Source organism: Catharus ustulatus, chromosome Z (assembly GCF_009819885.2).
Source record: "Catharus ustulatus isolate bCatUst1 chromosome Z, bCatUst1.pri.v2, whole genome shotgun sequence".
In the NCBI taxonomy this organism is placed as follows: domain Eukaryota; kingdom Metazoa; phylum Chordata; class Aves; order Passeriformes; family Turdidae; genus Catharus; species Catharus ustulatus.
This window is the reverse complement of record NC_046262.2, coordinates 17,877,454-17,905,319: the sequence shown is the minus strand read 5'-3', so window position 1 is coordinate 17,905,319 and position 27,866 is coordinate 17,877,454. Positions and strand designations below refer to the sequence as shown.

Sequence of the window (27,866 nt, the reverse complement as noted above, 5' to 3'; positions counted from 1 at the left end):
GGGAACCTGCCTCTGACCCCTCAAAATGAAAACTATGGCGCAGGTTGCCTTAGGCTCATTGCACCTCAACCTCAAAGTGCACCTAGATTGGAGTGGGAGAAAGGAGCCAGGGTTTCTATAAAAGGTTACTGCAAACATAATTCCATGTAATAAATTAAGGTAGACGGCCATAAACTAGGGATAAGAAGTTGTTAAGCCTAAAAAACACCTTGAAAATGCTGACATCTGATCAATACCAGGCATATTTTAGAAGATTGAATGAGATGTGAAGGGTATAGAGGATAACTGTAAGCACATACAGAAGCTCTTCAGACTTTTCAAGTGAAGGAAGTAGTGTGGTTGACTGGCCAGCACGAAAGCAAAGTATATGAGAAACATACACGCACCAGACTCTGTTTCTGGCTCTTCCAATCTGCTATCAGCTCTTTATATATATAATCCTGCTACATTCTCGACACCTGCTAAAAAAATCCCTTTTTCATTATGATTATTATAAGGTGCTATGATGCAATAATGTTTATGTATGGACAATGACACGCTCTCATGGCATTTGTGACCCTTGCCACATGTCACAGCAGGATATGTGTATGGCCCGCTCCCTCTGGCCTGAGGTGTACGATTACTTCATTGAACTTATATTTCCAGAGTGGCCATCAACACAAGATGCCACCCACTTTTTCCCAACTTTCTTCTCACTAGTGGTGCCTGCAAACCCCACACCTGCAGGGAGAAGAGTGTACCAAGACACCTGCTTCAAGGGAAGTTATGCTTGTAAGACCAGCTAATGAAATCATCCAAGATAAGAAGCTAGGGTAAGATGATTCTGCATGATTTATGTTAGCCACAGAACAACGCTTTTTATACCATGGACAATTATTTTGAGATACATTTCTCTTTTGTTCAGCAAAAGACAGCAGAGCTGCAATAATGCAATGTTAAGAAACTTAGCATCCCTTTTTTGAGTATTCCCTGCTCTCTGGAAAGGCTCCCAGAGTCAGGACGCTTGTATTTACCTTCATAATAAATAGCAGTGATTACATTTGTATTAGTTCAAATGTTTCTGTGGTATGGTGCTGTTAATTTGCCCTGTGCACAGAAGTCAGCAGAGTCAGCTTTCATCACTTCAGAACCACACCAAGAGAGGAATGGAAGTGCTTGTTTTGGGCATTTCCCAAAATACAAAAATAGTAGTAATAAAAATGTAGAAAACATATGATAGGCTGGTGTCTGGGTGTGCAGCTGAGGCTAAGGCAATATGTACATATTTGATTTTTCTCCCAGAGTGAAATATATTTATTCTTTGAGGCTTTAAGAAACCTAGTGATTTCTTTTTCCAAGCAAGAGTTCACACAATTGTGTTTTAATGTAATATGCATTATCCAGTATCTGATAAAAGTAATAACCTAGGCATCATAAGGTTTAGAAGATAGTTAAATATTAATTGCTCATGCATTTGAAATTATCCTCAAGGGAGAAAAGGGGACACCAATTATGCTATGGAATCAAAGTTATAAAATTAATTGCTTTTCTCATCCCCTTCCAGGAGGGTTAACACCAGATATTGTTCAGATAGAGTATAAAAGGGAGGCAGTGGAATTTGAACAAGAGCAGCACGGCATTTCCTTGCAATGTATTTTTTTTTATGCATTACAGTTATGTAAGATCAAGAAAGACAGCAGAGATGGTGTGAACCAAGAGTTTGTTTTCCCTAACACACTGGAAAAGTTGTTCAATACTAGTTCATCTCAGCAAAGCTATTATTCTTCAAATGCTAGAAAGGTCAGCTGGGGTTATCTGCTGCATAAATACTGGTTGTCCAAATTCATGGGAGGGAGCTTAGCTCTTGCACTGTTCCTTCTGAAACAATGATATTTGGGTCATTGTTTATGAATCTGGCTGCTATGAGTCAATCCTCTTCTCTGTCCCCCTTTTACATGGCCTGTAAACAACTTTCCAGATGGACTGACATCTCATTGTTAATCGAGAGCTCTGTGTGAATATCCTTTTGTGTTACCCCCGTGGAAGAGGTGTGTGGTGCAGCTACTCTGCTTGCACAGTGGTGTATGGGAACTTAGAGATGGTCCTAGCTGATAGCACTGGCTGGAGTCCAAACAGAAGTGAGGATATCCTACTTTGCTCTCTCTGACACTGTAATTGAATATTTCTGGAAGACAGAAGGTGAGAAAGATACATAAAGAATAATAAATAGTTTTTGCAAGAAATTTAAAATCCACTTACTGATTACTAAGCTGAAACAAGGGCCCATTTCTGGATGTGACTCTGCTGTGAATTAATACAGTAATTTCATAAAATTTCATTTTTATTAAAGTTTGACTTTGATATTTATAAAATACTAAACTGCCTTTCTTGGCATTTTGTGTTGTGGAGACTACATTTTTAATTCTAAAAACATCCTGTTAATGGCTTTTAAATCAGGTTTTTTCTCTGATAAAAGATGCTGATCTGAACTTTTCAAGAGATTAGTCAAGTTTCAGGAATAAATAAATTTTAAATTACTATAGTTTACATGGGTAATGTCTTCAGTATTCAGTCCTCATTGTACTTAACTGCACATTGCAACAGAGGTTAATAACATGGATTGATCCTTAATGCAAATAATTCATTCAGTTTGCCTCATTGTAAGAGTGGCTTTAACATTTGAGGGTTTGATATGCAAGAAGCCGGAGGCAGACAGCACTGACCATTAAAAACAGTGTATTATTGATCGATGTAATCAATAATTTTGTAAACAAAAATGCCATTTAATCACAAGAAAATTAAGCATTGGCTGTTCATTCTGATCCTCAAGGATCATTAAAGGTCATAGTTGAAATCTGAGCTCTTCTGCAGGTTGACTAACATATAGACCAGTACACTCTATTATCTCCATTCTCGAGTGACAAACAAGTAATATTGAGGAAGACATTCACTGGAAAGCAAACATAAATGTTTCCTTATATTTAGAATTCTATCTTCGTGGCAGTATTTTTTTTTCCCTAAGCAAATAATTGCCTTAATAATACTTCTCAAGGACCTTAGATGACTCTAAAAATAGAAATTAAAAAATTCAGCATTACTGATAAAATTAGGTCTTTGCTAGTCAGATCAAATATGTGTTTTCTGGTAGATAAGAATCTATCTCCTGAACTCATGGTGCCAAGAGGCATCTCTGTTGACAGGAGCAAGAGAGCTCTTCAGATAAAGCTGGATCCTAAATTGTGAGAATTTACCTACTTGAAGTTGTTTTGAGAAAAGTAAAAACATGATGAATTTTCCTCTTCAGGCATTTCTATTCCTGCATGATGTCCCTCAGTGCCCAATGCTGATAATCGGTTTTTCAGTTCGAGATGTGCTGAAGGGTGGAAGTAAATAAAACAGAAGTGTCTAGAAATCCTTATTATAGTTTATCAGTGAATTCACACAATGCTTTTTTTTCTCATTTGAAACTGTAAACTTTTTGATAAGGAGTAAACATCTTCTAAAATATGTTTATCAACAAAACTGCTATTCAGTGAAAAAAATATTTTGGAAAAACTGATTTTGATGTTTGGGTGAACACTTCTTAATCAGTACTGAGATACAAAGAGACAGTCTTGAGATGTGTGAGCTTGTGTAAGATTATTATCAGTTCAGTGTGCAGAAAATATCCCTGTTATCAATAATACCAGTGTGTGAGAGAATTCCCTCCACTCCATTACTTGTGATCTGTACGAAAGAATCTGAGCATTTTTCCTTTATCTGCTCAGAAGTGTTTTAAATTTCAATAAGTGCTCGTGATTAGGCATTTACTGATATTTGCATTGGCACTCCTCAATGCTGCATCACTGAAGTAACAAGAGTGAGCAGCAATCTGTTAAGTTATGCTTTAAACAAAGTTAAATTTGGCTTAAACCACAGCTGCTTGTCAGTTGAAATCAACTCCATGCTTCTTACCAGATTTTTGTGCCATTGCAAGATTACTGGATCTCCAAATATAAAAGCAGGGGATGCCTGTGAGAAACTTACTTAACTGTGTTTCACAGCATGCAGAACCTTTAATACACTGACATATGCACAGCTCTTACTTCATTGCACAGGGACCTCAGAATAGACCTTCTGGGAGAACCTGAGCTGATGCCAGAATTTCAGATGTGCCCAGCTCCCCTTAAGAAACAGCACAGAATTGTCACATACTGCAAGTAGGATCACATCTTTTCATAGCATAAGAATTAGCCTCCAAAATGTCACCACCTCCTAAAATTAGCTAGATGCAGCAAAAAGTAAGTTTCTGCTCTTGCCAGGATTGCTGTCAAACACCTCTTCTGACTGCAAAAGGTATCACATCCTCTTGGAGTAGCAGCTTTCCCCCATGTCAGCAGATTAGTGACAGATCATGGGTTGAAATTATTGCAAATCTGGCATTTCCCCCCCACTTTTTTAGCCTAAATGGTTTCAACACTTTTGACTGGGATTCCAGGGCTTTGTGACAATCAATAAGATGTGATGAGATCCTCAGGATAAAGTCCCTGCAGAACTTCCCTTTAATTAAAAAGTTTCAATTTGCATCCGCGTCAGTTTAAATAAACAGTGTAATTGCCTTCCTTTTTCCTCCCCTCAGCTATTTCTGCATAGCCTAAATGATTTCTGTGGATTTGCTTTGGATTTTCAAGAATTTAGCAATCATCCAAGACTGAAAAAACTGTATGCTGTATAATTCTTTCTTTATTGTGGACTCAGAATAACCTAAAGTGTGGAACATGCACTGAAAGTTCTGTCATTTAAAAGTATCTGTCACAAAGTTTGGTCAAAATAGCCTTTGGCCCTTCCTGGCCTATATTAGAAGCATCCCACTTCCAAATTGCTCTGAGACATGGATGTTAAAAACAGAAAAAAAATTGTTGTCTTGAGAGAAAAGAGTCATAGGATGGCTTGCTTATATAAAATGCCTCTAAGCAACAAATCATGGGCTTGACCTCTTTTGGGTATGTTTCTGAAAATATATTAAACCCAAAAAAGCCTTGAAGCCAAAGAGTCCTTAATCAACAGGAGATACGTATGATTAGCCATGGCTGAAAATTTTCTGAGAGTGGTTTTTTATCTGTAAATACTATTGAAGCATCACTTAACTGAGATGTTCCACAAGAATGTGTGATTACTCAGAGTCTCAGGGGACTACAGGCATGCTTTGGTTTGAAGAAACCAGAAAATTTTATGCCAATGCCAGCATAACAGCTTCCATTTCTCCACAATATACTGTGTAATACATGTAAATAGTAAAGTCAAAGGTAGCCATTTCAATACCACTTTTACAAATAAATATTTTCTTTCATGAGCAGAGAACCAGAGAATGTAATTTTTTGTCCCAATTTGGGGACATAACAAAGCAACTGTACCTCAGCACTTCTCACTTGACATCTTTCTGCCCACCAGATGCCATGCTGGAGCTGTTCCTAACTGCAGTTAAGCTAAAGTTTGCATTACACATACTGCAGATTAGGTGCCAGAAACAATCAAAGAGACTCTATCTGTGTCTGACACACAGCCACAGGGCCAGGGTAGATGCTGCCCTTTGACATTCTGAAGTGTGCTCAGAGTGGGATGCTACTGCTGGCTGGGAGTCCCAGTGCAGATCCAGGCATGCCTGCATGGATCCCAGCGCAGATCCTCTGCCTGTGTCACAGACTGCTGCTGAGAAGTCCTAAAGGGCAGGGAGGACAGTGGGCCACTGCAGAGTCCTGAACTCAGGAAGGTGACCACACTCCTTCAGAACTAGTTTGAGCATCTCTGCAGAAGATGTTAGTTACAGCAAAATTAATCTATCCACTTGCACGTTCTTTGCTATTGGTAATAAACTACCTGGACATCTTCATTACTGTGTATTGTCTAAGGTGGGAAGCAAACAAAGAAGTATGTGTTTGACATGCAGGCATACAAGTGATAAAGATTAAGCCTCTTTGGCCTTTTCTGAAGACTGTCCACTAACCCTAATCCTAACCCTAACCCTAAAAAGGCAACTAGAACTATTACCTGTGAAGAAAATATTTCTCCTTTACTTCCTCTTTAAAAGCCCTAGACAGAAGGGAAACCTGATTTCTTACACAAAGATGATAAATCATTCTCATTTGTATTGGAAGTAAGGGCAGTTTTTCTGCTGAGGAAACTGTATCTTAGCACAATTCCTCATGGATAGTGTGTCAATGTTTCTGCATTCTGGAAATTGGATAATCTCTCTTCGTATTTAACTTCCAGATAGTATCTTTAAATAGACTATCCAGCCAGACCAATAAACAGAAATTCCTGTCTTTGACCCTCTAGAAGTTTTCTTGTGGTCTCTCTTCCTTCGATTAGCCAGGTTCTGCTCCAGTTTGGTCTAGGACATCTTGCATGTATAGTAATATCAGGGAATCTCTTACCTCGAAGCATTCGTAAGAATACAAAAGAGGAACCTCACTTATTTCAATGCTGTAGTGTAGCTTGGTGCCATGCTTATTTTCTCCAGATGACAGCAGAAGGAATGTTTTTTTTATTTTTCCTTGGATAAACTGCAGCTGCTGTCACAACTAAACCACTTAGCTACAGTGAAAAATCGTATCTGATAAAAGCTAAGTTTTTGATGAAAATAAATTGCTTACATTGAAAACAGAGTTGTTATGCATGACTAGAGTGATTCTCTTTGATGATTAAAAATATTCTGTTTCCAAGCTCCCTTCTTCCAACCACGATTTTGATGAAACAAGGACATTCACCCCTCAGCAGAAGAAAGTGAAAATGTCATCAGAATAACAAATATAAAAGAATTTTCCTCCAAGAGAACGGGAATGGCAAGAAGGACGGAGCTAATTATTTTATAGTATGTAGTGCTAGTGCATTTGCAGTTATGTTTAGATTGACTTTTGTCTGGGTAGTTGAGCATTCCTGTAAAATTGCTGACACACAAAAACACTAGTCAGTGCCAAGACTGTAAATATTTCGTTTTCTTGTATTTTTGCTTTTGTTGTTGTTACTGTTGTTCGTTTTACCAGACATTAAATACAAATGCTCTCAGGTCTGTCTCTTTTCTTTCCTTCACCTTTTTTCTTTCTCACTTTCCTGTAGAAATTGAAGGTGGCACATAACTTCACTGTTACAGGAAGTAAGTGTCCACCTTCTTCCAGAAGACCTCGAATTCCTTCATATTTGCTAAACAGCACTGTGAACTATTTTAACAGACCAGTTAACACCCAACACATTAGTATCAACCTAAGCAATCACCAGTAAAATCCCTCCTGAGGCAAAGGAATGTGGTTTGGTTTTTTTTTTTTTCTTTGTTTTGTTTTGTTTTTTGGGGTTTTTTTGTTTGTTTGTTTGGTTGGTTTTGTTTGTTTGTTGGTTTGGTTTTGCAACTCCACCAAAAACCTAGCATATGATTGAGAAATCAAAATAGAACTGAAACTTCACATTTTTGAGAAAACTTTTATCTCTTACAGCTGCATCACAAGTAGCCTAGAAGAATGACAATGAAGTATAAGGAACATTTGAGAGACTGAGTGCAAGTTTCCTCAATTGAGACCATACATGTCTTTACCTTTTTAAAGACATCACTTAGAGTGAGACTCAGTTCATTACTGAAAATCAAATTGCAAGTTCAATAGCTAGATAACTTAAGCCATAGGAAAAAAAAAAAAACTGCAACACATAAAGAAAACATGTAACATGAAGAAAATTCCTTTGGGACAAAAAGAGATTAATAGTTCAATAAATCCTTTCTATTTAAGCCAATTACAGGTAAAATAACTATTTTATCCTCCCTATTTGTCTGTTTTTAGGATACGATTATGTCTTTTCAAGGTTTGGGCAAATGAAATTCCCTATTTGTCTACTGCCACAAAAAGTGTTACAATACTTGTTCCTTTATGTATTACACAAATCTTATTCACCAAGGCACTTATCCAAACTTGTTCAAAATTGCTTCTCATAAAGACAGTATTTGTAAGTTACTTTTGAAGTTATTTTTGGGATGAAGCCATATGGAGCAGCATTAATTGTCATGTCTCCAAATTACCAGGGACATTTGGGGCTTTCTGTCAAAACACTGGAAAATGAAGCCATTGCAGGTGTCCATGCAAACATCCCTGACACCTTGCTCCACAGCTCCTGCAGGCTCCCAGGGAAGATAAGTACACATCTGGGCACAATTGCTGATGCCAGGACTTACACAGATCACACCTGAATATTCATGTTTCTGAAAGCATGTAAAGAAGTTCAATATTGTTTCCAGCTTTGCTATTCTCTCATAAATAAAGCTTTAAGAAAAGAAAAATATAGCTGGAAATGGGCCAATTACAACTGCAGAGTTAAGCATGTATCAGCAATAATCCCTTACTAGCCGTTCAAAGGCATATGGAAGCATGTATTTATATCAGTCTAATACAATCAGTGTTAAAACTGATAACAGTTTTAGTACAAGCTATTGGAAACATTTTTTTTCTGAATTTCTAGATGTAAATCTGTCTAGACTCACCATTGCTTGGATGTTCTCCCTAGAATTTAAGTGTTTTGCCCTGTGGATAGTAGCTGCTTTAAAAGCGATAGAGGGGACACCATATCTAATGGTGAATCTCAACATTTGCTTTAGTCTTCCCAGTAGTTTGAAAAATGAAATTGGGATTTGGAAACCAGCTTGAGTCTCTGGAATATAAACAATTGAGGCCTGTGGGGAAGGCAGCAAACAATCTACACATTGAATTTAGTCCAGCTTAAATGTTATAAATTATGCTACAGTGACATCAGAAATACACATGCTTGGCTTATGATGCTCAATCTAAAATGAGCTAGGAAAAACAAGAACGTAAATTCATTCTGTCTGTAGACATAAGCTTTTGTTTTTTTTAAGGGGTGTTAATAGTCAAGACCACCCAGGCATTTAGGAAGTCAGATTAAAATTCTGTTTGAAACCGGGCAGTGAAGCTTCTGCAGCTTCATTTATCTCAGCAGTTCTTCATCATGGACCCATTTTGACATTCATCCATTAGACAGAAAGGATGAATCCTGCAGAAGAAGGTGAGGTACAGCAACACACTGGGAGGATGCCCTACACTGGTTTAGTTACAGCATATCTTCAAAGTAACAATTTCATCACTTCTGGATCAAGTGTCTTCAGTCTTGATAGCTCTGAAAATTCTCAACATGTTCTTCTTCCAGTCAGGAGGGTGGCAGGTGTTTCCAGAGTGAGACAATTTCACACATTTGCAATATTAATATTTTGTAATACACCATGTTTTGCTCTTCAGATAGAAACAAATCCACATATGATGCACCCACAGGTCCAAAAAATGGCTTTCAGCAAGTACCAGATCTTGGTCTGTATGCATCACTAAGGATTTAATCAACCACCGATTTCAGCATCCACCAGGTGCAAAGAGTCAGTACTAGGAAATACAGAATAGTTTGTGTTAGAAGGGATTGCCCAGGTGTAGACGGGGTGGACACCAATTACTTGAGGCTAAAAGCTGGATGTTGAACAAGATAAGGGAAGAAGCAATAAGAGGCAAATCCTGTAAGGTACATAGTGTTTTATATCATGACAATGTTCTTGCATAAGAGGCTCAGGTGTGAAAACTTCCTTCTGAAAGAGTGAAGCAGCTGGGACATTCTCAAGTAAGCCCAAGGACATTCATCCCTTCTGATGGGCCATAATTGATTCAACCATGTTGATGTAAGAGGCAGCTATAACATCTTAGAAGATATCTAGGACTCCCTAAACCTAAACCTGCCCAATGGATCAGGGCATAACAAGATGGAAGCACTTTGCTGTCTCTATCTTTTCGTTCACTCTCTCAAGAGGTGTGGGAAGACAGGTTGCCTGTGAAGACTGAAGAGAAAACTTACTGAGTACCTCAGCCTTCTCCTTCTCTGTTGTTACCAGTTTGCCAGCATTGTTCATCAGCATAGGTAGACTTTCTTTGATCTATCTTTTCTGGATGACATATGTGTATGTCCTTGAAGTCCCTGCTAAGTTTGCTTCCAGCTTTTCCTGGGCCTTCCTCACCCCATCCCTACATAGCCAGACTGTGTCCCTACTCTATTCCCAGCATACCTGCGCCTGTTTCCATTGTCTAGGCATGCTCGCCTTTTAGTTGAGCAGAAAGTATCAGTCTCTTCCCTTCCTTTCCTGATTTCTTATATCTGTGGATCAAGAGTTTTGTGCTCTAAGGAAAGTGTCTATAAAGATCTGCCAGCTTTGTTCTGTTCCCTTGACCCTGAGGCAATTTCCTAGGGCATCCTACTGACATTCCTTGAGAAGATGGAATTTGCTTTCCTAAAATTCAGGGTCCTGACTGCGTCCTTCACTGTCCCATATTCCTCAGGACTGCAGACTCCACCAGTGATGGTCACAGCAACCCTGGCTGCCTCCATCCTTGATGTCATCCACAGGCTCACTTGCACTGGTGACCATCAGGTCTGGTAACAGATCCCCTCTGTCAGGGCTCTCCATTACCTGGCTTAGAAAGGTTTCCTCCCTGCATTCCAGCAGTCCCCTGGATTGCCTGCAGCTCACTGTGCTTCTTTTCCAGCAGATGTTGGGGGAAGTGCCCCAGCAGGATGAGATCTGGTGAGCTCAGTGCCTCCTGTGGCTGGAGCAAGGTGTTGTTGTCAACAGGCAGCCTCTGATAGACATCATCCACAAGATTCCCTTTGTTACCTCAGTCTCTGATTCTCACCCATGAACTTTTGACCTGTTTGTGGCTGTTCTTCAGAGCCAGCCCTTCTCAATCCATGCATATCTTATGTAGAGGGCAACCCACAGAGAGACCTGCCTGTCCCTTCTGAACAATTGTCATAGTTTAGGAATTCAGTATTCCCATTAAAGAGGACCACGTGCCAATCCCCCTTCCCTCCAATGGAAGGTACGTAATGCAAAGATCATGCATTGAGAACAATTTACAGGGAAGGTCCATGAACAATCTCCTGTTTCATTTGTTCAAAGTTTGTTGTTGTGCAGGACCCCACCTGAAATCATTCTCCTTTGATGTCACGTTATGGAGAGGGTTCATGATCTGAGGGTTTGTTCTGGAGTACGCGTCCTACAAACCCCACAGCACCTAGGAAAGCCTGGGTTTCCTTCTTTCTGGTTGGTGGGGACATAACTGCTATTTTATGGAACCTGCCCATTGGAATCTGATGATGCCTATCTTGCCATTTTACTTCTAAAGCCTGAATTTCCCAAAAACCTTACTTCAGTTTATGGCAAAACCAGCCTTCAGGAAGATCTGGATTATCTTCTCCAATTTCTCAAAAACTTCCTGTGCTATGTTGTTCTATATAGTGATGTCATCAACATATTGCAAACATTCCAGAGCCTCACCCTTTTCCAGTGCAACCTGGATCAGTCCATGGTAGATGGTGGGGTTGTGTTTCCACCCCTGGGGTAGTCAGTTCCAGGTGTATTGCACGCCACTCCAGGTGCAAGTGGCCTGCACTCTGCTGCCGGAGGAATGGAGAGAAACGTATTTGCAACGTCCATGGTGTCACCACTTTGGTGCCTTGGACTCCAGTTCATACTGAAGCTATAGCATGCCCAGCACAGCAGCACTCCGTGGTGATGTGGTTTCATTCAGGCTCCAGTAGTCCACAGCCAGCCTCCATTCCCCATTTGACTTACACATTGGCCATGTAGGACTACTAAAGTCTGTGTGAGTCTTTCTGACCACCCCCGGCACTCCAGTCCATCCCTGTCATGGATGGGGGTCATGGGGTCCCAGCTGGTAGAGAATTATAAATGGTGCACTGCTGTAGTAGTGATCAGTACCTGTTGGCTGGAATTCCACATCCAGAGATGTGTGCCTGTTGTACAGGAGCACTTGGAAGGTGAAACAGGCAGGGAATAGGTTTGCCTGCTGTCCTGAGTGTGGACTTGCCTCCGTTCACTTTTTCCCTTTAAGCTACTGTCTTAGGCCTGCTGGGGAAAAAACACATGATCCCCTTAATCTTGTTTTCTGCTCCTGTTTCCATCTCCAGGAGGTCAGAGAATGGTTCTGCAAGTCCGTTTCCTCCTCAGACTTCCCAGACTTTTCTACTTCCTCTTGTAATGCTGACGCCAGGCTGAGAAGGTCATCCACTTGGTCGCACTTCACACAGCTGTTGTGTCTACTGCCATGTATTACTACTGAGACACTCTGGCACTTCCTGCAGCCTCAGCCCTGAAGGGTTTCATGTTTTCTCTGGGTTGCCATATCCATTCTGGCAAGTGCAGAGGAACATGACTTTCTGCCACATGGATACCATCTGAGGTCTCTCTGATGTGGAGATGACCACCAGCAGAACCCTTCTTTTTAGGGGTAGGATAACTGTCCTTTGGTGTATTGCCACAAAAACTGCTGATGTCCCGTGTTCACTTAGCAGCATTCCAAGACACACTCCACCATTTTGGCAGACACTCTCTAGGTTACAGAAAAGGAAACGTTATCTTGAGAATCAACATGGCCTAGTGCTTCACAACAACCCCACATAGAACTAAAGGCCATCTGGAAAGCTGCCAGAGGAAAAGGACCTTGGGATGCTGGTCAACAGCAGCTGAACATGAGCCAGCATGTGCCCAGGTGGCCAAGGCTGTGATCAGCAATAGTGTGGCTAGTAGGATGAGTTTGTCCCACTGTACTTGGCCTTGGTGAGGCCACATCTCAAGTGTCCAGTTTTGGGCCTCCCATTACATGAAAGACACTGAGGTGCTGGAGCAAGTCCAGAAAAGGGCAATGGAGTTGGGAGAAGGTCTAGAAGGTAAATTATATGAGCAGCAACTGAGGGAAGTGGGGGTTGTATGTCCTGGAGAAAAGGAAGATCAGGAGTGACCTTATCACTTTCTACAATTTCCTGAAAGGAGGCTGTAGCAGTGTGGGTGTCTTTTTCTTCCAGGTAATAAGGGACAGGACAAGGTCAAAGGGTCTCAAACTGCATCAGAGGAGGTTTAGGTTGGATATTAAGAAAAATTTCCTCATGGAAAGGGTTGTCAAGCAGCGGACCAAGCTGCCCAGGGAAATAGTTGAGTCATCATCCCTAGGGGTACTTAAAAGGTGTGTAGATGTGGCCCTGGGGTACATGGTTTAGTAGTGGGTTAATGGTTGGACTCAATGATCTTGTGAATACAGACACACACACACAAAACACACTGGTTTTGATCACATAACAAATCAACACAAAATACAAGAATTGTGAAAAATGGCCAAAAAGTTTTTTGTCCTTTACAACTCCACTACTTTTTCTGTTGAATAAAGGAGAAATGAAGCTAGCAGGTACTGACTGAGCAGCAGAGTCTGGACAAGACAGCTAAACCTGAAACCTTTCTCCTCTCTTGGAGGAATAAGCAGCAGGGAGTGTAAAACACAGAGCATGCCCTCTGAAGTCCTTTCCCAGTCTGTGAAAACTTTTCCCTACTTCTTCCTGCATGCAGGAGTTACACTACTTGAACACTCCCACAGATTCACTCTGCTGATCCTGCAACTATCCACCTCCACTGTTCTCCTACAGTTTTGACCCTACCTGTCCTTTCATGAGGTCTTCTAACAAAGCTCGAGGAAAAATCTAAAATTGGTTCTTTGTTCATCGCACACGAAGGGCTTGCAAAATCAACTGGATGGGTCTTAGGCATGACCTCTGTTTAAGATTCACAAATGTTTCCTGTCTGTGTGTGAAGGGAGAAGGGGGCTTAAGAGGAAGGGCAGCACCCTAGAGGGTTCTACAGGATGAGTGGCAGATTTGAACTTCTCACTGGAGTTGAAACTTTTTATAGCATCACTTCTGCCCTCTGCCTGTTTCTAAATGTAGAATGGAACAGCATCTTTCCCACAGGCACCTGGCTTAATCGGGAACAAGGCCGAGAGAAAGCCATTGGAGACGGGGTCACAAAAGGGGCTCCAGCAGCTTTTTCACAGATCATTAAAACAGTAAATTCCCATAAAGTTGAGTTTTCTGCTCATGCCTCTCCATGCAAATTTAGAATGAAGTTTACCCTGAGGAAACACACAAGACAGGAAACCAATTGTTCTCTGTATAGTAGCTATATCATGAATGATTACTTTCTATCTTCGTCTCCTGTCAAAACAATTTGAATCGATTTAAATATCTCCCAGAAGGCTGGCTTAAGACATAAACCTAATACACATTCAAGATTCCTCACCTCTTCATTGATTTTTGGGTTCTAGGTATCATTTCTAAGGGGCTCCAGATCTTGGATCTGTCACGCCCATAGGGCAAGTAACCACTCGAACTTTCACTGAACTGCTGTTCCTCAGACCACTTACACCTGTTACTAAGGAGAAAACTAACTCATCCTGTGCAGCAATAATAATAATAATAATAATAATAATAATAATAATAATAATAATAATAATAATAATAATGATAATACATAGCTGCAGTGAATATTGCTGCAAATATTCATGTCTTGGTGTTTCTGTAATTTAGGCTTGACTACCCTAGGACAGGTGTCAACCAATCAGCCAGGACCTGAATCCTGAATTCTGGAATGAAACTCAGCATCTGCCTATGCCATCATACCCCTGGCTACTGGGGAAAAGAAAAACAACACAACCAACCATCTGAGTTTTGACATCTGACCTACTCACTCTCTGTGCAACAAACAGAACAGTGCAGTGGAGCCTACAAAGTTAGGTTTCCTGTTCATGTAGCAGGAACAAATAACTTGAAAATATGTGGCATCCAGCTAGAAACACAATGCTACTGCAGAGTTCAGAAAGATACCGAGACAGATGAAATTGAGTATATTCTATTTTTTCAGTTGTTGAGATATTTTGTCCTGAATTTTCAAATTCCAATGTACATTAATAGACCAGCATTGTTGCAACTTGTAAGTCTAATTAAAAACCTCCTGTTAAAGTTAACTTATTCCCAGCTTATCTGAATTTTCAGCACATTTATCATTCTTTTAGTATGAAGATGCTAGCAGATTACCTACATGCAGAATAAAAACAGTTTCAGGAAGTATAAAAACAAGAAGGGCAGTTGAGCAACTATAATCCATTTGATGATGCATGTGGAATCACCAGTCCAGGAAGTATAGAATTCTTTAGATGAGTTTTTGAAATTTAGCCCTATGTTCCTTAACTTTTAATCTATACCTAACATCAGTTCAATATCTATTCACTTTTGCAGCCTATGCCCAAGATCTCCAGCTATACCGACTTCGTGGCATCATGAAATAACCTGGAGGTCAGGAACTCAATACGCAACAGTATACAGTAATAACACTGAGGAACTTCTAGCAAAGGCATTCAAGTTATGGATTTAAGAAAAAGGTATTTGAAATAAGAAAATATGCCAATGTATAGCACACACTTTCTTCATGCACTGCAAAAGTCTGCTTTTAATCACAGAATATTAATGTTGGAAGAAACCTCAAAATCAACTATCCAGCCCATCTGCCATAGGCAGGGACAGATTCCTTCCATTGAACCAGGCTGAATGTGAAGTAGCTTTTCCTACTCTAAGTGAGACAGGGGTAAGGTGCTCTGCATTCACGGTGGGCTGATCTCATGCATTGTGCATCTCTGAGTTAATTTCTTAACCTGTCTTCCCCTGAGTAACTTGCCTGGGTGCCCCACCTAAGACTTGAGCATCTCTTCTGGTATTTTGAAAAGACCTCAGACCTCCTGAAGCACATTTAGTCTAGGTGTGATAGGTCTGCCCCCATTTTATCTCTGCCAAAGAGAGAAATATTTTGTAAATTTTGCTAGGCAAAAAGAAAAATTTCCTATGGCTTGGGTTTACAGTTTTCTCTCTTGCTTGAAAGTTCTTGGAAGAGGGATTTTGTATTTTCTGTTAGCATAATATATATGGAAGCCCAAATGCAGTGATGCACAATACAGCGTGTGCTTTTGCCTTGTCAAGTTAACAGATCTTGCAACAACCAAAATATACTGCAGTCCAAATCATTCATCTTGGGTTCCCACTGGTGTCAATAACTTGTGCAGCATCTGAATTTATCTCATAACCGACATGTCTTGTGACCCTGGATTAGTTATTAGTTATATTAATTATTAGTTATAAGTTTAATCCATTTAATCCTTCAAACAAAACAATCACTATGAGTTTGTTTTCCTCTTGCCAAATTTTCATAACTTAACAACTTCAGTGCAATTTAGACAAATGGATCATAAGGGGAAAATGCCCTGAGAATTTGTTTTCATGAGGTAGGAGGTTTCATCAAGACAAAATGGGACCAGAAACGTTTCAATATGTGACGGGACATAGTCTTAAAATACTCTATTGCTATGGAATACACATCTCACACCAATCAGTTATAGAGTGTAATCCCCATTTCTGAAAAAAAAAAAAAAAAAAAAATCCATGTTAAAATCAGCTTTCTCAGTTATTTGTAAAATGCAGCCACAGCACCTCTGGCTGACTACAGGCAATTTGGAGATGCTCACCATGCCATTCACTCTTCCCCAGGGAAGACAGTATTCACATTATATAAGGGTCCTGCCTCTCACCTGCTTGTGCTAACATAGCTCCACAGAGTGATGAGGCTGAAGGGAGAATCACCCTAACATAAATCCTTAGATGCTGTTTCCTATGCACTTATTTTACAGAACTTGCTTGACCTGACTGCACAGATGGGCTGGTGGGGCTTTCTAATGATGACAAGTAGAGGGGAGAGAGTATCTGAAGATGAACAGACTTTGTGCCTTTTCTTTATGCAAAAGGGTTCACTTATGGTTTGCAGAAGTGCAAAATCTGTTCAAGAAACATAAGGACCAGTTTTGAGCTGGGAGACAGAAGAGAAGGCCAGTGGTCAAACCGCCTTGTTGCCCAGAGTGTTTAGATCCACATAGATGCAGAGAATAAGAACAGCAAGTCTAATACCCTTCTCACCTACACCAAAATAACTTTGGGGAATTCTTGTTGATTTACAACAACTTTACAGAAAGCATCCCCCAGACTGGGAATGCCAACCCACATCTCAATACCATAACTTTCAGGATTTCTGACAAAATGCAGTATATCCTCACTGGAAAAGTTGAGGGCCACTGTAAAAGAATACATAAACAGATTAACTGAATTAGACATTAGCAGGAAAACCACTTTTCATTAAATAATTTGAATCATGTACAAAAACACAGCATACTTCATATTTTCCACCCAACTCTAATGCAGCTTGGAGCACCTTGCGTCCAAGGAAAATTGTGCTCTCACCAGCCAGCCTTTCGCGGATGTCATGCCCTTTAACACATGCAAACACCTTATCAAGTTATCACAGCATATCCTTTCAAGAACTCCAAAGGCAGCTGCCACCCACGATGGCTGTTGATGCCTGTAGCATTCCAGGCACTCGCACCTCACTTAATACAGTAACAAAGACAGCTTGGCTGCCACACAGCCTACAGTGTGCTATTGCAGCTGTGAAACAGCTAACTTTGGCAGCCATATATCATTAAGGCTTTGTTTCAGAAACTCTCAGAATAGATTTTTGCCACAAAACCACCAGTGTTAAGCCAGCAAACTGGCACAAATGAGCAGAGTGCCTGGTGAATAGGTGAGAGCGATGGACTGGGTTTTGGAGATGACAAAAGTGAGGTGGAAACCAAACCACCACCAGGCAGATAGTCCAACAGCAGTCGTTTAACAGAAGCTCTTCCCAGGATGTTGAAGTTTTTCAGTTCTTGTAAGTGGCTGGACAAACCTAGGCTGTCTTCTGCAATTCACTAGGCTGAAAGAAAATGGTTCTGAAAGTGGACAGATGTATGTTGAAACTAGGGTCTATTCTCACAGAAAAAAGCTCTGCAGTTCTGCCTTCAGGGTATTACAACAAGAAGAAAAAGAACAAAAAGAAAAAATATACTCTTTTTGCAGGGGGAAGGTAGATAGTAATCAGAAAAAAATAATAGGTCAGATATCACAAACCAGCCCAAACAAACAGATAAAATGCCACCTGCACTGAGTGTGCTGAAGAGGACAAGACTCAGAGAGTGCAGGTGCATCCTTGCAGGCCAGACTAATATTTCCTGTTAGCTCTTGTTCAGCAGTGAAGGCAAAAGTAAGTGGTAAAGGCATTGCCTCCCCAGGGATGTGCCTCTCCATGTAGGGACAGCGCTGTGGCTGAGGAGTGAGCCTGTAGGAGTGGCTTTCCTCGGGACTTCCCTGTCCAAGTCACAGACACACAGTCTTGAGAACCCCTCATGCCTCAACAGCTGCCAGGCTGCAAATAAGGGAGTAGAGTGAACAAAGTGAACAAGCTGTGATTGTTAGGACAAATTTAGCTGACTAATTTTTAAAATTGACTTAGCTATCTAGAGCTCTGTAGTGACTTCCAGATATGACCTAGGCCAGAGAGAACATGCACTGAAGGTGTCTATTTTTGTATATATGTGTGTGTGTGGGTTTGTGTGCACATTCAGGAGACCAGAGTGCTGTGGCACAGTACACCTGAGCCCTGCCACAGCTAGCCTGGGCAGGATACCCTCAAGTGGCAAGCCACCACTTCCCTGCCTGAGCCCCACTCTGGTTGCAGTGTTGGGCAGTGACTAGGCAGTGGTCACATCTTCCCCATCTCTCTGGATTCTGACTCACTCCACTGCATGCACGAGAAAGTTCACTTTCTCTTCTGATCTTTCCTGTACACACTTGTATGCCCCTGTGAGTCACACAGCCTCTCATAATCCAGTCCAGACATTTTTATCAATAAAATTAGCATTGATTGGAACCAAAATAACTGTCTTGTACTGGAGAATTCCTACAATTGAAGTTTCTCCTGACTCAGAAGATGGTCTTGCCTCTACAGGTCTCAGGAGAAATGGTCTTTTTTTCCTGCTTCCAGGTAAATGCTCTTTTGTGTTTGCAGTTCCTAATCCCTTACACTGTGTGTAGAAAGGACTAAAGTAGTAGGTGCTTCATATGTACTCTCTCAGTAGGTGTTTTATTAAACAGACTTGTATGAAATACAAGTGAATGCTTAAAGAAAGACGAATTTATAAAATACAACACAGATATTTTTGGAAATAAGTTTTCTTTCATGTCTTAATGTGATCCTGTTTGTTTAGTCTTTAATCAATGATGACATTTCTGTTACTTTCCACAGGATCATTTTCCTGATAATCTCTAGCTGTCACTACACTTCAGGTTGATGCTGCAAAAGGGGCTTGGGAGTGCAGAAAGGATTAAGATTGAAAAAGAAAACTGGATTTGGGTCCCAACTCCTAATGTTGGTTGTCTGACTCTTCTGTTTCAGCATCACTGATTTTTCTGGTAAACAGCTATTCCATGGAAAAATGAAGAGAAGCAGCATTCCTGGATGAGTATAGAGAATTTGGAATCTGGAGTCTGGCATCTGTAATTGATCAAACACTGGCAGGGGCATAACTATGCCTGAGTGAGTTCCAGGGATAGAGCTGAGGGTCAGAATGAGGAACTGGAGAACATGTGGTTGTGGCTCTGTCTCTTTTACCTTCAGTCTGCTCTAAAGCTGACTTCTGGTGGCAGTGGGAGCATGTGTGAGAAAAATTACAGGAGTGAATGTCTGGCAGTTCTGTATCTAGGCTCTGCTTCAAATCACGCACCAGAAATATAGCACACACCTAAAAACCGCTTACACAAAGGTCAGAACAACTTGCTTGAGTGGATTTTGAGGTTTAAAAGCAGCCCAGTTGCTAAAAAAATAATTGGGCACATCAGCCTCAAGTGCAGCTCCCTGCTACATGTATTTCATTGCAATGAGTGAAGCAGATTACTTGGTATAAGGAGTTCAAAGTTGGTTTGTGAACTCCGTGAACCTTTTGCATGTCAAACAAATTATATATACATCAAGGAGTCCATCAAATATCCACAGACCAAGATACTGTAGGGATTTATGTTATGATGTGCTCTCCGTAATTCAGCAGATTTTAAAACTATATGACTGTGTTATGAAAATCAAATCCATGCAAATACAGGAAGCAATGAGCAAATGTGTGCTTACAAAATGAAATTAGCACAAAATTACAGTCTTATCACAAAAATCTACTGAAGTTTTCATCTCCTAGACCCAACTGCTGGAGTTGTTTCACTGATGAAGAAAAGAGATACTGCCCAAGTCAAGACATTGTCCCTTCATCTTCTGCTCCTGGGAGGGAAAGTAATATGCAAAACTTCTGTAGCATGTCAGCAAGACCACTGGGCCAGAGTAGTAGCAAAACTGAGTTTGAGATGCTCTATGAAATCTGATGAAATCAGATGAATACAGGTCAAGGATTTCACCCTTCAACAGCACTTGGGTTCTAGATTTTCATGTTGGATAGCTGGGAGCTGGAAGCAACACAGAGTTATCTCCAAAGATAACCCCAATGCACATTTCCATTGAATTCTTCCTGATTTAGGAAGTCATCTGTGCGCTTCTTCTTTGAGAACAGCACCAGTGTAAACAGTGAAATCAGAAAATTAACTTTCAGGAGGAAAGAACTCTCTGGTGGACAGAGGAGAGGTTAATAACCTTCCTCTGTGATGCACTTCTCTTGAGAGCTCTGCATTAGCAGCTTGCTCTTGCAGTGCACAGTAAAGGCAAAAATTAGGAGAGGTGCCAGGCAGTAATGATCTGAGCCATTTGTGTGTCTGTTTTTCCATTCAGCAGACCCTGAGAGCAGGGCTGATCAGCAGAGCAGACCAGGAAATGCTGCATCACTGAGATTATTGAACTCATTCTCTACATAATATTGCCAGATAATCTGATATGTGCTGCTGAGTAAAAATTCAAACGACAGCTCCCTGTGGATGTAGGTATTCAGAAAGACATATGATTTTTGTTAGTTTTGATCAATGCTTTTGGACCAAATAAATTTGGTCCAAATGAATGATTTGAAATATCTGGTATCTGAAATAGTCCACAATTAAAAGAGAGATTTGGTTCCCAAATTTATCCTGAAAACATTCAACCGTCCTTTCTTCCTGAGAATTTAATTGTTTATTTGCATCTGATGCTGCACAGGTATTCATGGTCTCCTTCTGTGAAGAAGGCAACACCACTCAATTAATTTAGTTTCTTCAACTGTTAAAACATTTTCAAAATCTAAAAGCATGATATTTTACTTGCCAGCTGTGTTGCTGAAAGCTCTGTGGTTGTGCCAGGGCTTTCACTAACACAACTGGCATGTAAAATATCATGCTATGGTGACACACGAGGTAGGGACCCCCAGTCCACATTTTATTCAGTGCTGTCCTCTACCTTGGGCCTTTGACACCGAAGGGAGATTGGAGAAGGGGGCAAATTAATCTGTACCATTGCTCCATTGTGCAAGGAAGTACTAAAGTTTGCAAAACATTTGTCCCTGTATATTACAAGAATAGCACTGCAATTATTGAGTTCCCTTATCTGCCAGTTAGTATTACACACATAATTGTGTGCCTTCTCTGATCAGGCACTTCTCCCTTTAGATTTACATGTTGGTCATGGTTGAAGCCCAGGTCACGCTTTTGCCTAATTCCTTGACTTCACTTTGTTTATCCCCCTTTCTCAGTGTTGTAGTGGCAGGGATGTATACAAAGTAACCAAAAAAGATGACTGCCTCATCAAAGGAGGCATATTTCTACCACATTTAGATTTGATAAATGTTCCATTTTATCAAGTCTTAGAGGCCAAATAAGACTACAGAATCCACGTCCAAAGAGTTGCAGCTAGTATTCATCCCCTGGTACCTTCTCTTTTTGGGTAAACTCTGCCTATGGAAGTGGAATGTCATTTTGTAAAATAAAGTATGAATTTCTAGAAATACCAGTAGCGTATCAGTGGAGGGGAGAGGTCACACTGCAAGTCTCTGCACTGTCAGGGTGTGGGTCTCATACCTCCTGGCTCTAAAGGACTGAGGAGCGGAATGTTGGTTCTTGGACTTCATGAAAGCAAAAGGTTGATGAGCATTCACCGACATGGAGGGGAACATCTGCTTTTGCAGGTTTTTATCACATCTGAATCCAAATACTCTGCAGCTACGGTTGTCCAAAAGGTTTAAAAATATCTGGTGAAGAAAATCATAGGCCTGACTCTCAGAGGTTGCAGCACTTGGCAGAACAGCAACATTGATGTTGTCAAAACTTTCTGCTTGAAGAAGCCAGATACCCATAGCACACCCAGCAGCAAAGGCTGCTCTGTGGGGGGAAAAGGGAGGGGAGGCACTGGAGAATAAAGCCCCTGTTCCCTTCCTGGCACAAGCAGGTGCAGGAGGGGAAGCAGAAGGGATGCATCCCAGTGCCAAACTAAAACTTGAACTGAGGTTTATTCCATGTAATTCAACAACAGTGTTTGAGTGTTGCCCACATGTGTGTTGCTAAGAAAGAGTGGAGACACATTCAGGGGACCACGGAAGGAAGAGAGCTTGTCTGCCTTTACAAAACACAACCCCTTTTTCCTCTGCTGTTTTGCAGCCAGGGGGAAAGATGAGGAGGTTGGACAATGCCAAAGGGATCTGTAATTTGCAGGTCTTCTACTGAATGGCACACAAAGTGGAGCACATCCTGACACAGATTTTCTTTTTTCTGTCCCGCAGTTTGTTTTCCTTCCCTGAATGTTAAAGCTATGCAATCAATAGCTGATGACAAGTGGGTTTAATGTGTAAAGTAAGAGGAATGTAAGTAGTAGTTAAAAATTAACAGTTACAGACTGAATTTTATTCATTTCAGAAACCACCTGGGACCATTTGTTTTGCACTAATATATACAAAGATCTGGAACGTACCATGTTATTATCCTGATGATGATCAGTACATGTACAAATGTTCATATTTAGAGTAAATCCAGTTATGTCTGAAAGCCTTTCTGCTCTGTTTTATGCAATTATTCAGTTTAGTCACGAATCACAGACCTTCTAATTAAGGCTCAAGGTCAGGCAAACTGAGATAGAAGGTGAACAGACTTCTAGCTAAAAGCCTTTAAAGCCATCAGTTGTTTACAGGAATTCCCGTGCACTTTAACCAAAGAACTAGATTGACAGATCTAGTATTAACAGACCAAAGTTAATTCCCCTAATTTCTCCTGCATTCTTGCAGGCAGTTTCCTCTAACTGAGGAATTAAAGGTCATGCACCACCTACCTCCTGTGCTAGCCAGCCATGCCTCACAAGCCCCAGGCTCCTGGGTGGGGGAAGTGACCAGATGTAGCACAGTCAGTGTCTCCCAGAGCCAGCAGCTCTCTAGCACCTTGATATGCCCTTCAAAGTGACACAGTATGTTTTCCTCATTTCATGTGACAGCACCGGTAAAAGTACACAAGCAAAAAGGGGATATTGCTGAGAAATTCTGTGTTTCTTTATTCAGTTTCATGTTTGAATTCCCAGTGAATTTCAAAGGTCTGAGCTCCACCATTTCTCGTAACTGGTGATGTCCCATAATTCCTGCGCCTCCTTGGACTCTGCTATGGCAGATCTTCGGAGGAACCTTTTTCATCCCATCATCTCCTGCATTTGAGCAGAGCCCAGGGTCCCTTTGCCCTATTCTGCAATCTTCAAGAGCAGAACCTTCCTCTTCTGTTCACAGGTCTTTGGGCAAAGCATCTTAAGCAACATCATTTTGCCCATGGTGAGGCCTAAGGACTTTACCCTACAAAAGGCAGGAGCAACCACACAACGACCTCGTCCTGTCACAGTGGAAGAGCATGTAGGAAAATGTAGTAATACCCTGATAGATGTTAGCAGGTAGGAGTCTCCATCAGAATTGCCCTAAGGGGCTTCAACAACTTCTTCCTAGGTCATATACATCACCGGGTCCTGCTTACTGATGCAAGATAATCTCAGTAACCCAATAAACAGTTCATGTAGAGAAATCTTTTGTTCCTATTCTGTCATCTAGCAAGTCTCTCCTTTAATGGATCTCATGAGAAGAAGTTAAGATAATTTCAGTGAGTTAAGATAATTTCAGTGAGCAGGATGTGCTACATCCTGTCATCTGCCTTGAAGCCATTTTCTTTTGTAGGCACAGACTTCAGGTACCAGGGCATTCCCTGCTCCATCCTTCCAGGCAAGGAGCAGTGAAATCTGAGTGAAAGGTCCCATCTCTGTGTCTGCTGGAACACAGGGGTTTTGCCACAAGTGGATCTGGGATGACAGCTGACCAAAGGACTAGGCAGACCTCTCCTGTTTGTCCCCACCCAGTCCTTTTGAATAACACCGGTATGGGCAGGGAAGAAAGGTTAACACCAGTGATTTAACCAATTACGAACTGTAGAGGAAAAGAGGATACAGGTAAACACAAGCTTTGGTTGTAGTGAGGAGATGGGTGTGGAAAGGAGGTAGCAAGAAAAGTCTAGGTTTAGAAATGCTAGGTCTCCCCAGTCCAATGCCCTACCATTTTTTCCTTTTTTTTTTTTCAGAAGTCATTTATATAATAACAAAAAGGGAATAGAATTGGACTCAGCTGTGTTCCATGTCTAGTCATATGTCTTGTCATGTCTAAATAAACTGGCAGCTGACATTTTAGGTGTTCTTAGCCACAGGGTTTCCAGAAAGCAAAACATTATTTTTTCCACTTTGTGCGTGTCTGTGTGCTAGCGTCCCTTTTGGAAAAACTGTGAAGGGACTACAGAAACAAACAAAATGGAGCAAAACAAACTAAACTTGAGAATAACAAACCCATGGCTGAGGGCAGCATGTTTCCAAAGGGGAATATGTGATCAGGGGCTTAATGGTTTATTTGCTGAGAAAACAATCTCCTCAGTGTCGCTGCTATATCTAAGTTTCATGACACATGCATTGTCTTTCACTGTCCCAGCTTTTCTTCATGACTTTGCTTGTGGCTTAGCACAGATGAGTTATTCTTTGGAATGATGGTGCTGTATTTCTTCTTTCAAGTGAGGTTGTCACAAGGAGAGGCTGGTGCGCCAAAGCAAAGGGCATTCTTCGTTTTTCACTCATCTTCCTCTATGTGAAGTTAAAGCTTGCTCTCTGATGAGTGATACCATTAGCACAGCTGCACCCCAGCCTGATGAGCAGGAGACCTCAGCTAACACCTCATCCAACACACTGTTGTCCCCACAGCTGGATGTGTTCCACCCACGGGGAAGCCAGAGAACCGCTGAGCCACCAGTGGATCATCAGCTTCTGGAGGCTGCATGGGCCTCAGCTGATCAGCCAGCTTCCCAGCCCCACTGGCACTGGTGTCCAAGATGTCACAGTCCTTCTAGCAAGTGCAGTGAGTTTCAGAGTCAAGCCTGCACCAGATCAACATGGCCTCTGGTGTTCTACTGCCTATGAACTGATTTGGAGCTGCTACTTATAATGCCCAGAACACTTAAATCAGTGCAGCTTTGGTCTTTGCAAAGTTTGGAAGATATTCGAGCATGAGTTAATCTTTTCTTCCACAGGTGTTCTCAGGAATCTAAAGACAGTATTCCTCCGTACACAGGGGAAGAAAAAAAAAAAAAAGGTGTATCAGTCTGTCTGTAGGATTTTTTTTGCTAAGTAAATCTACATTTGGGGTTTTATATCTTTGTCACTGAAAAAATATTCTTATTCATCAAAAAAGGAAAATGCAAAAGCAAAGAATATTTTAAATGTGATTCATGGAATAGTCATTTGATGTAATGCCAAAATCTAGATTCCTCAGAACAAAATTTGGTGGCAAAAATAAATCTTGAATTACTCCCTTTGTCTCTCCCTTGCCTGTGATTACACTATATTGAAAGCAAGCTGTAGCTATCACCAGTCTGAATTTCTCCAACCTTTAAAACAGTCGTATTTTTTGTTGCCAGTTCCTGTGTCTAGAAAAATATGTGTTCTTGCATTGTTAGAGCTGTGAGGTGTGTTCTGCTTGGTCAAAGAAAAATGCTTATTTCTAAACTTTGTTACTGTTTTCTGATTCCCATCTTGCATGTTGATATTTAAATTAATTTTTCTTTAGAGGAAATAATTTTTTCCTGCTTTTTTTCCACGGATGAATTATAATAAGAGTGACCTGATGAAAAGCAGTAGAATGGAACAAGGGAAAACAGGTCTGGCAAGCAGAGTGTATGGAAAATAAACCTGACCTCTTGCTTAGTGGGGCCAAAGTTAATGGTTATAGACAGTCTTTGTTCATGGAACATGTTCTCCTTCTCCGAAGAAAGCAAGCAATTGTTCTGCTAAATTAAAACTTAATGTGAAATGAACAGCCTTTTTTACGGGAAGAGAGTTCTCCATCCTGGAGAGGCCCTCCCACCAGTTAGAAAACACTTCATGCTGAAGTCTAACTCCTACAGACCTTGTGTACTGATGGAGCATGAAATAAGGCTGTCTAGGACACCTGCTGTGAGAAGAGGTGCTCATGATAGAAAGTGAGAATTTATTTTCTTTTTTTTTTTCTAGAAGAGAGGAATGAATCCTACAGAGAAAGGAATCCCACAGTACCCTGATTCCCTACTGCTTTGTCCATATTGTGTGTCAAAATTCGGGTCACAGAGAGAAAAATCCTGGGCACAATGACAGGACCTGTCACTTCATCTCTCATCTGTTCTGGGACAATGTTGTAAAACGCTAATACAAGTCACTGAGCACTCCAGCTGGTAAGGAAGATCTTTGGTCTTTCTTAGGTGTTTTCTGGGAATGCTCACTTCTAAACCACACTAAAAGTGGGGGCAGCGCTGAGACCCCTCTTCCTGAAGCATATTAACATATTGACCTCAGCCTCTTTGTCCCAGATTCAGGAGCATGATATGGCTAATGAGTGGGATCAGCAATAAAAATACTGGCCATGGACTGGAATAAAGGACGAATGTCATATTGCCAGTCTGATATTCCATGACATTGATGCTGGCAATGCACTGAGGAGGACCGGCTGTCATTTCAAAGCAATTCTGAGCTTGTATTCCTGCTTTCTACACCTCATTTTGCTGGGAATTTCAGCCTGGAAAAAATCTTCTTGAGAGTCTAAGAGGTATAATGTGATAGAGCATTTAACACACATCTTAGTAAATTAATCTGAGAACATGTCAATCCTGGCATTAAAAATATGCATTTTTTTTTCCTAGTGTAAATTTGTCTAGCCTCAACACCTGACATTAAATTTTAAGACTCACTCTGATTAAATACCTATCTCCATGGTATCTGATATCCTCTCTTTATACAGTGCCTTACAAACTGATCCACACACTTGCAAAGGTTCTTTTCCATAAAGCGCACTAATTTTATTAGCTCTTCATAACCCTCTCTCACAGAGGTACTCTCAGTTCTCTTTCTGCTTTTTCTGATTTTGTCTATTGTCCTTTAGAAGCAGACACAGGTACTGAATACAACTCGTGCAACTGGGTGGCCCTTTCCTGCACAGGGAGAGCAGCTCTGCTCAGTCGTGATCTGCTCAGGTATTAACATCCTGCACAAAAATACAGAGCTGCCTCATGCTGGCAGGTGGATCCTGTTGGCTCCAGCTAGGATGGGAGAAGAGTTTCTTTCTTTGAAAGGCATAAACAAGGGGCTGGGACAGAGGGGATTCATGCAGAGGAGCCTTAGCCAAGTTTGGAGAAAGAACTTTGGCTGAAGTTTGCTTTATTATTGTTTCTGTTTGAATTGCAAATAAAGGCCAGGAAGGAGGCATGTTTGGACTATGTACAGCATGTGAGTATTTTCTTAGAGCCAGCAGGAACTTTGCCTGCTCACCCACACACACAAATGAATGCACTCAAATCTCAGACTCCTCTGTCCCTTGAAGAGACGAGTTTGAAGCACTTGCAAGGTAAAAGAGAAAACCCCAGCTGCAGATAGAGAAATGCTGATGACTAAATTACAGTCTTTAAATACAAAGGCACGATTTGGGTATAAGTATGGGTTGTACTAAAACCAGAATCAAATGAGACACCTGAAGATGTCAGACTGGAATGTACAAATAGCATATAATGAGTGCTACTTTTGCAAAACTCAGAGAACTACAGGACAAATACCGTGCATGAAATGGTGATGGCCAGACAGTGCA

General features: G+C 41.0%; 1 long non-coding RNA gene across 3 annotated transcripts; it reads left to right on the top strand.

Moving 5' to 3' along the window:
• Nucleotides 1–2,035: 2,035 nt before the first annotated feature.
• On the top strand, nucleotides 2,036–27,580 carry LOC117010996. 3 transcript variants are annotated; one of them, XR_004420822.1, is made up of 4 exons: nucleotides 2,036–2,178; nucleotides 15,127–15,269; nucleotides 26,267–26,463; nucleotides 26,599–27,580. It is a non-coding gene; the product is annotated as an uncharacterized LOC117010996 (long non-coding RNA). The 3 variants fall into 3 exon arrangements; XR_004420821.2 differs by having other exon boundaries at nucleotides 26,267–27,579; XR_004420823.1 differs by lacking the exons at nucleotides 26,267–26,463; nucleotides 26,599–27,580 and adding an exon at nucleotides 19,052–23,617.
• The last annotated feature ends 286 nt before the right edge of the window (nucleotides 27,581–27,866 follow it).